Source organism: Budorcas taxicolor, chromosome 1 (assembly GCF_023091745.1).
Source record: "Budorcas taxicolor isolate Tak-1 chromosome 1, Takin1.1, whole genome shotgun sequence".
Taxonomy (NCBI): Eukaryota; Metazoa; Chordata; class Mammalia; order Artiodactyla; family Bovidae; genus Budorcas; species Budorcas taxicolor.
The window spans coordinates 42,918,486-42,932,479 of record NC_068910.1 but is presented as its reverse complement, the minus strand read 5'-3'; the positions used below and the strand labels follow the sequence as shown (position 1 = coordinate 42,932,479).

Genomic DNA, 13,994 nt, shown 5'->3' with positions numbered 1-13,994 from the left:
GTCTTTTCTCCCAAAATTCAATAACCTCAGTCAGATTGTGAGGAAAATAAATCAGACAAACTCCAGTTGCGGGTCATTGTGCAAAATAACCTGACCACCAGCACGCCTCAAAACTGTCGAGGTCATCACAAACAAGGAAAGTCTGAGAGATTGTCACCATCTGGAGGCACCTAAGGAGACGTGCCCACTAAATGTAATGTGGTGTCCTGATTGGAATCTTGGCACAGGAAAGGTTAAGGAAGTAAAATGAAGCATGAAAGATTTCTGTTTTCCTTCCTGTTGTCATACTTGTTTTGCCAGCTTTCCTTTCTTGTACTAATGTTTTCACTTTACAGAGTGATTTCACCTCAGAGGATGTAGCCCACTCAGCCTTTACATTTCCTCAGAAGAGAAAACGTGGACAATTTACAATAGACCTTATCTTCTTCAGTTACCATTTTTTATTAGTGAGTATATACTTGTACAAGTGATTTGAATAGTGATCCTCCCAGAACAATGTGAAAGTACAGATAGTTTTTATCTTTTCTCCAGTTCTCACTGGCAAAGGATATTTGCTGTTACATAATGAGGTTTTCTTCTACTCTCAGACATTTCCTGTTGACACCTTTTGGGTTTTTTTTTTTTTTATCATGCATTTTCATTGGATGATCTGATGGACTTCTTTGTAGCAGCCTTTTACATTTTTATTTTATAATACATTCATGTGTTTTCAGCATTCTGAGTCAGTCCTAGGTGGCAGATACTCTCTGTTTTCACCAAATTCATGAACTGCCATGATATAAAGATCCTCTGTACTTTGCGCCTACAGTTTTCTGTCTGAGGAGAGAGTTTTACAATTCCACAATGGATGATAACTTGTGTATCTAAACTGCTTGTAGAAATTGGCAGTTCCTTTCAGGTTCCACACTTACCACATGATGCATTCATTGTCATAGCTTACATAATATTTGATTATCACACAGGGTTTGGTATGATGACTGTAATGCTGAGAGTTTGAGTTGGCATGACACAGTAATACCTGCAGTTTGCTTAAGGTTGAAGTTTTTTAAAGTGTGTTTTCCTTTTTAGTTTTTCAGACATTTTCTAAAGTATAGGGGAATTCTTGTCTCATATACTTCTGTGTGTGTTTGACTTGATTCATAAAACTCCAGTATAATCTTGACCTGTTCAGAATTTAGTTCTTCATTTTAAAAAAAAAAGGAGTAGATGAGAATGTATTTTTCAGAATGCTTGGTGCAGAGTTAAGTATGAGCCCTTGAAGGAACTACCTTTTCCTTCTAAATGTTAGACATGCAATCAATAATTACTTTGGATCAGCACTCCAAGACCCCCCCAAATACAGGCAGCCAGTTAGGAGCTTTCTCTAGTTTAAAACAAAATGTCAGAATCAGAGTCCTTTGGCCTCGTTCTGGTGAATGAAATTGGATGGACTAGAAATGATACTTAATGTTCACATCAAGTTATTGGAATTTTGTTTTTCAGTGAATTGATCAAGTTTACAATTTGTTACAGTCAACTTGAAAATTAAAGTCAGAGCGTTTTTCCTGCTTTCTTATTTTATACCATCTGTGCCTTTAAATTATCAGAACAGATGTTATGAGATCTCCTTGGAGACCTTTGGAACCTGGGAAAAAGGCACGTTAGGATAAAAATATAAACATTTTCAATTTCAAAGGTACATTGAGAAATCACTCAATATAGTAGCTTCATATCACAGGTAAGGAAACAGAGTCCTAGAGAGGTGATATGACTTATCTCAAGTCATTCATTGAATAGAGGTGAAGTCAGTAATTCTCAGTCCAGATTTCTGCCCATTATAGCATGAGTTGCGTCAGAATTTTTATCTTGGACACCACTGATTCCTTCGTTAGTAGCATAGCACTTTAAGGGAATTATTTAAAATGTGAGTTAGACACAGAATGGCCAAGTGTTCTGGTTTCTCTGAGAGCAGCTGATTTCTACTTCTTCTCTTGGTGTCTATTAGAAGCATTCTGTACCACTCTCCCAGGTGTGTCTGGGTTTAGATGGTGGATTATATAGTAGCCCCATAAGAAGGACATGCAATGTTAATTTGCACTTCTTCCCCTCTTCTCTTTACTCCCACACAAATAGTCACATTCTAGAACATGGGTACATACTGAATTGCTGATATTACTTACTCCTATTGATTTTACCACAGAAGTAGTACACATTGTTCTTGTATTTCAGAGAGAGTCAGGCATTAAAATATGATGGGCCTCAAATGCAGAGGCTTGTTATTTGTTTTAGGTAATTCTGCAGAATTCAGTTGTAGAAGCCTTAAGATTTCATTAATATGTGCTTTTTACTATGCTTACCTTGCCCTGGTAAGCACGTTTTGTTAGAGCTATTTACATCTTGTTATTGGAGTATGGGTAATAATACAATAAAAAATTAAATTTATCAGCATTAAAGTTTGGAGTAAGTATAGTTGGGGGGTAATTCTCATATACTATATCATTTGGTCTGATATCTCATTTTTGAAACATAGGGCAGTTCAGTGTCCACTGCCTAAAGTCCTACAGTATAAAATTCTCCTTCTTCCTGAACAGATTGTAAGACTAGAGTTTTATGGCCTGAACTTTAACTTGATACTGGGTTTCTATGATTTGGTGATTGGTATTGGCCAGACACCCCATGTTTGCACAGTTGAACATGGGTCCTCAGGGTGGGCAGCCGCGTAAGATAATGTAGAGGTTGGCTTGGCCGTGCAGAGGACATGCTGCTTCTGTCACGAGCTTCACACTCTGCCTCTTACTAGCAAAGAAACTTGTAATCAAATGAATGCTTCTTAAGTGTAGAGGAAATTTTCGTCTTTGAGATAGTGTCTTGTAATTGGTTTCTCCTTACAAGACTGAGTATTGTAACCTGTTACTATATGATCTCCTTGTCTTCTAGTACTGGGGTTTTATTTATGTCAGCCCTTTATGCTGCTAATAGTTGAGTCAGAACAAAATGAAGCATCATGATTTTGTCCCTGTGCCCCTTAACTTCAGATTTTGATTCAGTATCTAGTTGTAGCTGTGGAAATTTTGCTAATTAAAATAATTTTTTCCTTACATTAGATTCTGACAGTTGATGTCTTCATTTTTCTTTTTCTTTTTTTCCCTTAAGTTAAACATAAGCACACATGTTTGATTGTATTTTGAAATGGAATTTTTTTCCATAGGGCCAAACGGACTCCAGTGTTTAGAATTAACCTAATTTTTGTTCCTTGAAAAAAAAATATGCAGTACTTTTATGGTTTAAAAGAATGACTCTAGATGCTGTGAAGAGTGGATGGGGATTAGAGGTGAAACAGGTGGCAGCAGGGAGACCAGTTAGGCTTTTTCCAGTCCATTCCAAGGTTCATGGTAGAGTGGATTGGGACAATCATAGTCAAATTAGAAATAGGTGGGATTGGGCCTATATTTTGGAGATTGGATAGACAGAATGTATAGGTGGTTTAAGACAGGAAAAGCTCAGCCTTGAGAATGAATCCTACATGCTGGCTTTGGCAGCTGGGTGGACGGTGGTCCTTACTAAGTAAAATGGGAAATTTGAGAAAGGGTAGGAGAAAGTTTGTCCAGAGGTTGGGGTGGAGGGAGTGTTGGTAATCAGGGGTTTTGTTTTGGGCCTGTGAGATAACCAAGTAGAGATAAACAAGGAGATGGAGTAAGGGAAAAAATCAGGGTTCAAGATACATGTAAAGGCAGGGTATTGGCTGAGAGCCAACAGTGCAGGTGTGCAGAAAAAGAAAAAGGAACTGCGGACTGAACCCTCTCTCACTCTGACGTAGAGAGTAGAAACGTTTAGAAAAGACTGAGCGAGAGAGATTCAGGGAGAAAAAGACTAGTGGGGGATGAAGAGAGCTAGGACATGGCGATGCTATAGAAGTGGACAGAAGGAAGCAGATGAGAAGCCAGATGAGACAAAACTGGAGCAGGGACTGTGGGCTTGGGCAGCAGGAAGGTCTTGGCAGTGGTCTCAAGTGAAGGGTTCCCTGGAAGCGTGACTCGTGTACATTGAGGGGAATCGTAGGGATGCCTACTGCCAGCTCTCAGGAACTTTGCTGTGCAGGGTGGTGGAGATTAGGCCTGGATGTGGAGGAACCACAGAGGAGTCAATGGGAATGTGTGGCTGAGAAGGGGACAGTGATGAGGAGTGGGTGCCCGTTGCCTGAGTAAAGTCCTGAGAGGGCACGAGGTAGGAGCAAGTGAGCAGGGTTGATTCACCCATAGAAACAGCAAGGAAAACAGGATAGGTTCAGATGCAGGTGCAGCAAGTGCCTACCAGATTGGTTTTATCTGTCCCTCTTCCCTTTATAAAATTTTTGGCTGCACTGCATGGCTTCTATCTCAGTTCAACAGCAAAGTGTTGAACCCCAGCTTTGGCAGTGAAAGCCCAGAGTCCTAACCACTAGGCCACCAGGGAACTCCCCTGCTTTTACCTTCTTAATATGGTTGAGGCAGTTCCACCAGCGGAGAGTGTGGGTGGGTTGGCGGGTAGGCAGTTTGAGGTGTGAGTCTTTGAGAGTGGGAAACAGAACATTTTGATTCTAAGCTTTGTAGCATCACCTGATAGTGAGGATTGCCCATAGAGTAGATGCTTGCTCTGGAATTCTTATTCATCAACTAAGAAAAACTTCAAACGTATAACTTTCAAACGTTAACTTAGAAATGTTTTTGACAGTGAAAGATGCCATGCTAATATATTTTCTTCTCATGTATAGAGGTTTAGTAGAAACTTTTAAAAAAATATACAAGATTTTTATATTCTTTTTGAGCACCTAGAGACTGAGAAGGAAAGGACCACAAACTCAGAAAAGAAAAATGGGCAAAAGTCTTGAACAGACAGTTTGCCCAAAGAGTAATGCAAATTATATCCATTTCTTACATGTTAGGTTGGCAAACTTCTTTTTTTTTAAATTTTTAAAATTTATTTTTAATTGAAGGATAATTAGTTTACAAAATTGTATTTCTGCCGTACGTCGACATGAATCAGCCAAAGGTATACATATGTCCCCTCCCTCTGGCTCCTCCCTCCCACCTCCCACTCCTTTCCACCACTCTAGGCTGTTGCAGAGCCCTGGTTTGAGTTCCGTGAGTCATTCAGCAAATTCCCATTGGCTATCTATTTTACATATGGTAGTGTATATGTTTCCATGCTATTTCCTCCGTTCCTCCCACCCTCTCCTTCCTCCCGCCGCTTGTGTCCATAAGTCTGTTCTCCATGTCTGCGTCTCCATTGCTGCCCTGCAAATAGGTTCATCAGTACCGTCTTTCTAGATTCCATATATATGTGTGTGTATATATATATATGTCCTAGCTATTGTAAATAGTGCTGCAGTGAACATTGGGGTACATGTGTCTTTTTCAATTTTGGTTTCCTCAAAGTGTATGTCTAGTAGTGGGATTGTTGGGTCATATAGTAGTTTTATTCCTAGTTTTTTAAGGAATCTCCATACTGTCTTCCATAGTAGCTGTTACCAGTTTACTTTTCCACCAACAGTACAAGAAGGTTCCCTTTTCTCCACACCCTTTCCAGCATTTGTTGTTTTTGGATTCTTTGATGATGGCCATTCTGACCAGTGTGAGGTGATATCTCATTGTAGGTTGATTTGCATTTCTCTGATAATGAATGATGTTGAACATCTTTTCTAGTGTTTAATAGCCATCTGTATGTCTTCTTTCAAGAAATGTCTGTTTATATCTTTTGCCCACTTTTTTATTAGGTTGTTTGTTTTTCTGGGATTGTGTTGTTGCTGATAATAGACTCTGCAGTAAGGCTGTGGGGAAACACACAGTCTCACTTATTACTGGTTGAAATGCTGCATAATACAGTCCCTAAGGAGAGGAATCTGGAGAGATCAACCAAAGGTCCTGTTGTTTGGCTTTTTACACAGTATTCTCATGAATTTGTGCTATGGGTATACTTGCAGTGTACAAATGACTACATGCAGGGTTATTCATTAAGTCATTTTTCATTATAACAAAAGGCTGGGAACCCCTTTGAGTATTCATCATTGGGGGCTGATTGATTTAACTCCAGTACATCCACACAATGAGATCCTATGTGATAGTTCTAAAAGGAGAATCTCTGCATGCTGACGTGGAGAGATTTCCAGGGTATGTTTGTAAGTGAAAAGACCAGAATTCAGAATGGTATAGATAGTGTTTTGTTTCTTTTCTAAAAGGAGAGAAACTGGATATACTTATGTTTGTTTGGTTTTGCATAAAGAAACATCAGAAGAAAAAAAAACCAAACTATTAAGTGATTATTTGTTGGAAATAGAGGGGAATAGATTGGCAGGAGACAGAGGAGGAAGTGAGACCTCTCAGTTTACATATTCTTATGTCATTTTGATTTTGAAACATGGCAAAGATTATTAATTTACTCTAGCAAAAAAAAAAGAGTAAGTACTTTACAGTAAAGTTTTGGAAATCGTCATCATCTTTATCAGTGTCATTATTATAAACTGGTTAATGAAGTTTGGTGATGCAGGCAGTAAATCAAATCCCTTATGATTATACAGTGGAAGTGAGAAATAGATTTAAGGGCCTAGATCTGATAGATAGAGTGCCTGATGAACTATGGAATGAGGTTCGTGACATTGTACAGGAGACAGGGATCAAGACCATTCCCATGGAAAAGAAATGCAAAAAAGCAAAATGGCTGTCTGGGGAGGCCTTACAAATAGCTGTGAAAAAGAAGAGAAGTGAAAAGCAAAGGAGAAAAGGAAAGATATAAGTATCTGAATGCAAAGTTCCAGAGAATAGCAAGAAGAGATAAGTGTTATGCTCCGAGCCCCTATCTCTGAACCGACCGAGAGAGCAAGTCCACCACAGTAATGCAAAAGCAAGGAGTTTGTTTATTCCTAGCGCGCTAGGGCCCAAGTCTCATCCCACACAAGGGAATCTGACAAGAGCCCCGAACAAAGGAGTATGGCGGCTTATATACAGGCAGTTATTTGTCTCAGTTACAGGAGTAGCTGGCGTTACATGATTGGCCAGGCAGGATGAGCGCATATCCTGTCTCTTTCTGGTAAACATGACTCAGGTCCTAGAGACCGTCGTTTGGTCCCTAACAATAAGAAAGCCTTCTTCAGCGATCAGTGCAAAGAAAGAGAGGAAAAGAACGGAATGGGAAAGACTAGAGATCTCTTCAAGAAAATTAGAGATACCAAGGGAACATTTCATGCAAAGATGGGCTCGATAAAGGACAGAAATGGTATGAACCTAAAAGAAGCAGAAGATATTAAGAAGAGGTGGCAAGGATACACAGAAGAACTGTACAAAAAAAGATCTTCATGACCCAGATAATCATGATGGTGTGAACACTCATCTAGAGCCAGACATCCTGGAATGTGAAGTCAAGTGGGCCTTAGAAAGCATCACTACGAACAAAGCTAGTGGAGGTGATGGAATTCTAGTTGAGCTGTTTCAAATCCTGAAAGATGATGCTGAAAAAGTGCTGTACTCAATATGCCAGCAAATTTGGAAAACTCAGCAGTGGCCACAGGACTGGAAAAGGTCAGTTTTCCTTCCAATCCCAAAGAAAGGCAATGCCAAAGGATGCTCAAACTACCGCACAATTGCACGCATCTCACATGCTAGTAAAGAAATGCTCAAAATTCTCCAAGCCAGGCTTCAGCAATACGTGAACCATGAACTCCCTGATGTTCAAGCTAGTTTTAGAAAAGGCAGAGGAACCAGAGATCAAATTGCCAACATCTGCTGGATCATGGAAAAAGCAAGAGAGTTCCAGAAAAGCATCTATTTCTGCTTTATTGACTATGCCAAAGCCTTTGACTATGTGGATGACAATAAACTGTGGACAGTTCTGAAAGAGATGGGAATACCAGACCACCTGACCTGCCTCTTGAGAAATCTGTATGCAGGTCAGGAAGCAACAGTTAGAACTGGACATGGAACAACAGACTGGTTCCAAGTAGGAAAAGGAGTATGTTAAGGCTGTACATTGTCACCCTGCTTATTTAACTTCTATGCAGAGTACATCATGAGAAACGCTGGACTGGAAGAAACACAAGCTGGAATCAAGATTTCCAGGAGAAATATCAATCACCTCAGATATGCAGATGACACCACCCTTATGGCAGCAAGTGAAGACGAACTAAAAAGCTTCTTGATGAAAGTGAAAGAGGAGAGTGAAAAAGTTGGCTTAAAGCTCAGCATTCAGAAAACTAAGATCATGGCATCCGGTCCCATCACTTCATGGGAAATAGATGGGGAAACAGTGTCAGACTTTATTTTGTTGGGCTCCAAAATCACTGCAGGTGGTTATTGCAGCCATGAAATTAAAAGACGCTTACTCCTTGGAAGGAAAGTTATGACCAACCTAGATAGCATATTCAAAAGCAGAGACATTACGTTGCCGAGGTCCGTCTAGTCAAGGCTATGGTTTTTCCTGTGGTCATGTATGGATGTGAGAATTGGACTGTGAAGAAGGCTGAGCGCTGAAGAATTGATGCTTTTGAACTGTGGTGTTGGAGAAGACTCTTGAGAGTCCCTTGGACTGCAGGGAGATCCAACCAGTCCATTCTGAAGATCAGCCCTGGGATTTCTTTGGAAGGAATGATGCTAAAGCTGAAACTCCAGTACTCTGGCCACCTCATGCAAAGAGTTGACTCATTGGAAAAGACTCTGATGCTGGGAGGGATTGGGGGCAGGAGGAGAAGGGGACGACCGAGGATGAGATGGCTGGATGGCATCACTGACTCGGTAAGACATGTGTTTGAGTGAACTCCGGGAGTTGGTGATGGACAGGGAGGCCTGGGGTGCTGCGATTCATGGGGTCGCAAAGAGTTGGACACGACTGAGCGACTGAACTGAACTGAAGGTAAGACAAATATAGTAATGGGATTTTGTAATTTAGGAGGCATTGGGATTATTAGGAAAACTGTTGAATAGGTTCTGTTCAAATTAAAAGAAAACAGTATCTAAGGAAAACATTATCAAAGTAACTGATCCTAAGTATCTTACTACAATTCAGTGATAGCTTTGCTATTTAAAAAAAATTTTTTAATTGCTTTGGAAGGTTAACACATTTGGCTTTTTAACTGTAATAATGTGTTGTAGAATGAATTTAATGTTGCCACAAAGTACCCATTTTTGTTGCTACATAATATACTTTTCCCACTAATATGCATTACTGTTTTTTATTTTATTACAGCCTTCCCCCTGAAGCTCCCCACCCCACCCCAACCCCGGGAACATTTCTGAACTTCAGAATACCCCTGAAAGTTAAATGGTTCGTCTTGTTCCATGTGGTGAATTTTGACTGTTGAAAGTTTCTAGGGAAAATGTAGGAACCTTGAATCATTTCCCCCTACCTTTTGCATTTTTAAAAGAACTTAAACTGAATGGTACATGAGATCTACAGTCCTTCAGGCGTTGTTCTGGGGCAGTGTTATCTTCTCAGATACTATGACATCAAGTCCTTGAAATTTACACGTGTCCATCAGATCCCTGTTCCTAGCTGTGCATCTTCTTTGTTCATCAGCTCAGTCATGGCTTTGTTCCTTTAGCAGGATTCCTGGCACATTATTGACTTATTGTCCCTGGGGTTCAACTTCTTTGTTGATAAAATGGAATGATAGTGTTGGTGCCCTGCCATTCTCCCTGGGTGATTCTGAAAAGCAAATGAGGTGATTAAAGATTGCGAAGTCTTTGTAAATTGAACATAAATTTATTTATGGTTTGGTTTCATCTCTTATTAAGGATTTTCCATGTATTTCGTTATAAATAAATTCTTTTTGATATTCTCGTTTTCTTGTATCTGAATTTGAAGCTTTCTTCATTTTATCTTTTTCTAGATCTAGTGGAGAGCATGAAAACATCCCTCTGTTCTCTTTAATTTATCTGAACCTTTGTCCATCTGTCAATTGGAGAGAAACCTATGGTTCTAATATGAATTAAAGCTAATTATATAATCTAGTCATCACAATGATTTGTAGAAGTAGTAATAGTTGGTAACAAAATGGTAATTTTTGATTTTGTCACTGAGTGATTTTTTTTCAACCTAGAATGTTTACTATTCTAATATTGTTAGCCAACTGCTAAAATATTCAGCACATAAACTGTTGCTTACCCTACAAAACAGATTATTTGAAAAGGGGGTTTGAGAAAGGATTTGTGGAGCTGGTAGCATTTATTTAAGTTCTGTTGTCTGGTGGGTTTTTATGCAGTTCATTGGTCCTCCAATGATTGGCCCTTAAAGAGGTTTTTGTTTTTGTTTTAGTTGAATGTACTCAACCATGCTCAAATTAATGCCACAATTATAAGCAGAGACTTGGAGAGGGAGGCGGGAATTGAGGGAGAGCAGCTATTAGATAATAGAAAAATTCCACTTGTAATTAATTTTTAATCCACAGGACTTTTATAGCAGATGTTTGCATTTTATCTACCCCACAGTGCCTTGTGTACCTGCCATGGTGGATAAACATCAAGTTTTGATGAATTTGTACCTTGATGTCATAGAAACAGTAGAAATCAAAGATTAACACAGCACACAGTTATCTGGTCTCCTAGGGCAGATTGAAGCATGGTGCTGAGGCAGCTATTTAGGTAATTCAGACCCCCATCTGCTTTATGAAAATGGACGCAATATTTATTGAACACTTACTATGTGCCAAGCTGTATACTGAACATTCTATGTTTTAATCTTTATGGTATTCCTGTGATTGATTCATCTTTATAGTACTGATTAATCTTTATAGTATTCCTGTGAACTATATATGGGCTTCCCTGGTGGCTCAGTTGGTAAAGAATCTGCCTGCAATGAAGGAGACTCGAGTTCAGTCCCTGGGTTGGGAAGATCCCTTGAAAAGGGGAATGGAAATCCACTCAAATATTCTTGCCTGGAGAAATCCTTGGATAGAGGAGCCTGGTGGGCTATAGTTCAAGGGGTCATAAAGAGTTGAAACTGTTTTTTTGATCCTGACTTTAGAGACCAGGATATTGAGGAAAGATTAAGTAACTTGCCCAGGGTTACATGCTAAGTGACAGAAGTAGGACTGAAACCTTAACTTTGTCTAATACGTAAATCTGTGACTTTTTTTCTTCTGTGTAGTATGACCAGTCATACTTTTGCCAGAAGTATTTGGTATGTTACTTTTCAGCCTTGGTGTAAACCTTCACTGGTAGAATGAGATAAGATGCTGCAAGAAAAATAAGCAAAGAAACTATTTCCTTCACCTGGTAAGATGTTATGCCACTACTTTTGATCAGAGAATGACAAGAATAAATTATAGGAAGACCAACTAGGATAAAGACCAACCACCAGCCAGCAAACAAAAAATAGCTAAGCTTACGCTTTTGAAAGTTTGAGCTGAAAATGAAGTCTAAAGAAAAATTATGAAAAATTAAGTGTGGGTGTTTCAAATAGATCTACTAGGCTCTTCCCAAATAGGGGGTGGGATTCCATAGAATTCAGGATTCATATTTTTTGCCTGTGAATCTTTATCTTGTGTATTAGTTTGCATAATCATATCCACTCTAGTCTTGTCTGGATGGTGACATCAGAGCATGATTTGAATACCCTTCCACAGTGAGCTGTAACTTTCAAGGTCCAGACTCCACATTCATCTGGCTTCTTAAATCATTATCTATTGGACTGTTTAAAATTCAAATTGTAGGGAATCTGAAGTTTACTCTGAAAAAATTTCTTGTCTGAGAATTAAGAACTACAGCTTTGTAGGCTTGTGCATGCCCCGACTCTGGGTATGCCAGAGTGAGTAGTTATTTTCTCTTACGGAGGGTTGTTTAGATATCTTGAAAGTGTGTGAAAGGAATTTTTGATCTCCAAGCCATATTAAAATGACTAAGATTTCAAAGATACTAATTACTGCTGTCCACAAGGAGGAGACTGGGAGTGGTCATTTTAGTAACACTGCCTGTTTTACCCAGTAGTCTCTTTGTAAAATCCTGTTTGTGAAACTTTGTGTTTAATTTCAGGAATGTGGCTTTTGAGTAGAATATACTAACTACATTACCTTAAGGGGCTTCCCAGGTGGCACAGTGGTAAAGAATCCACCTGCCAATGCTAGGAAATGTGGGTTCAATACCTGGGTCAGGAACATGCCCTGAAGTAGGAAATGGCAACCCATTACAGTATTCTTGCCTGAAAAATTCCATGGACAGAAGAGCCTGGCAGACTGTAGTACATGGGGTTGCAAAGAGGTGGACAGGAGTGAATGACTCAGCATGCATGCACATTTTCTTCAAAAGGAATGGACATTTCTGTCTGCTATTTTAATTGTGTTAGTCAGCATCAACTCGCAGTTTCTTAGTAGTGGTGACTTGAAGCAGCAGATACAGCAAAATAGGATGAAACTTCATTTTAGGTAAACATCAGACCTCCCAAATTTTGTATCATTCAGTTGAGTGATTTGGTTATTATCAGGTTAGTGACAAGCTGGAATAGAAGGAAAGGTATGAGAACTGAGGAATTCAAGGAGCTGTGCATGATGTTGGTCGGTGGTCATAAAGTAGCAGAGGAAAAAGAGATTGTGGAGCACTTCTGAGATGTGTGTTTTGTACGCCTGCTCCACCATCTGTTCTCACTGAGGTAGTATAGCAAAAACCTGTTAGGTTTGTGTCATTAATACACTGCAGATATTTTCCTTCAACAAATCAATTATTTGTGCTGGTGATTTGAAAGCCCAGAAGTAAATTGATCACAGACTAGTATGTTATTTGACAGGCTTGGCCATCCTGCTTGCTTAGCTGGAGTAATGGGGATGCTTTGTAACCTTCCTTTATAAAAAAAAATTTGTATGTGTGTACTGGGAAGAGGATGTCAGCAAGAAGCCGACTTTACTGTTTTTCTAGTGATGTGATACCTACAAGGACCCACAGCCATATGACCACCCCTTTCCTCCATTTCCTCGGGCTCGTGAGTTCTCAGTAGGAGCGATTTTGCCACCTAGTGGGTGGGAATTGGTTGGGGGATAGTGCTGGGTGACAAATGACAGTCAGGGGGGCCCTGTGTGTAGCTTCTTGAGTGTCTTCTGAATTGGGGAAACCCCTTGAGTAAAATATTTGGTACAGAGCTGTGTTTATTGCCTGTTGCCCCTTTTTTTTTTTGTTCAGGAATCATAGGCAAACACTGCTTCAAAGCAGTTTGTCAGAAGTGGTTGAGACTGATTCATTGGCACTTTAAATCTTCATAATTTTTAAACTTTTGTTATCTGTGAGAATATCTCTAGAAGTAAGACTGGCGCTGTTGTGTTCCACACCTGTTGTGTCTTGCTGAGAGAGAGTTATTCCTTTGTTTGAACCTTCTCTATCCTGGGGATTGTGATGACTATTTCTAATTTGTCTCATACAATGCCCATGACATTCTTTGTCTTGGATGTCTAAAGAAATGCTTTTTTTTATATTCATGTACATCTTATATATATTTGGTAGGCTTAAAGCCTCAAAGCATTTTTCTTTTAAAGAAATAATACATGCCCTCTCTACTCTATTGATTTGGCCCCTCTGCACAGATCAGCCAAAGATTACACAGCACTTTAGGTTGCATTATAACAGATTACAGTATAAGTACAGTTCAAATTAATTACATTATACTTTATTTGATTACTTAAGTTCAGTTCAAATTAATTACATTGTACTTTATTTGGTTATAAAGGGACTAACAGCCACTAAGGAACTTAATGTCTCTTCTGAATTTCATCATTAAAATGCAATTTTTAAAACATACTTTGATCTTTGGTTACCATAAATTGAAATTGAAAAGGATCATGATTATATTCCATTTGAATTCAGGTTTTTTATTAAGGGATTTATTTAAGCTTTAGTGATTTTTTTTTCATTATTATTACTAGTTAAATTTTTTTAACACAGCTTCATTGAATTGATGTATAATAAACTGCAAATATTTATTTTGTTAACTTTTTATTTTTTATTGGGATATAGCCTATTAACAAGCAATGTTGTGATAGTTTCAGGTAAATGGCAAGGGACTCAACCATA

General features: G+C 39.0%; 1 protein-coding gene across 1 annotated transcript in view; it reads left to right on the top strand.

Moving 5' to 3' along the window:
• Positions 1-13,994, top strand: part of RAD18 (RAD18 E3 ubiquitin protein ligase) — a 113,273-nt gene that overhangs the window by 80,478 nt on the left and 18,801 nt on the right. The gene's annotated exons all lie outside the window — the stretch shown is intronic.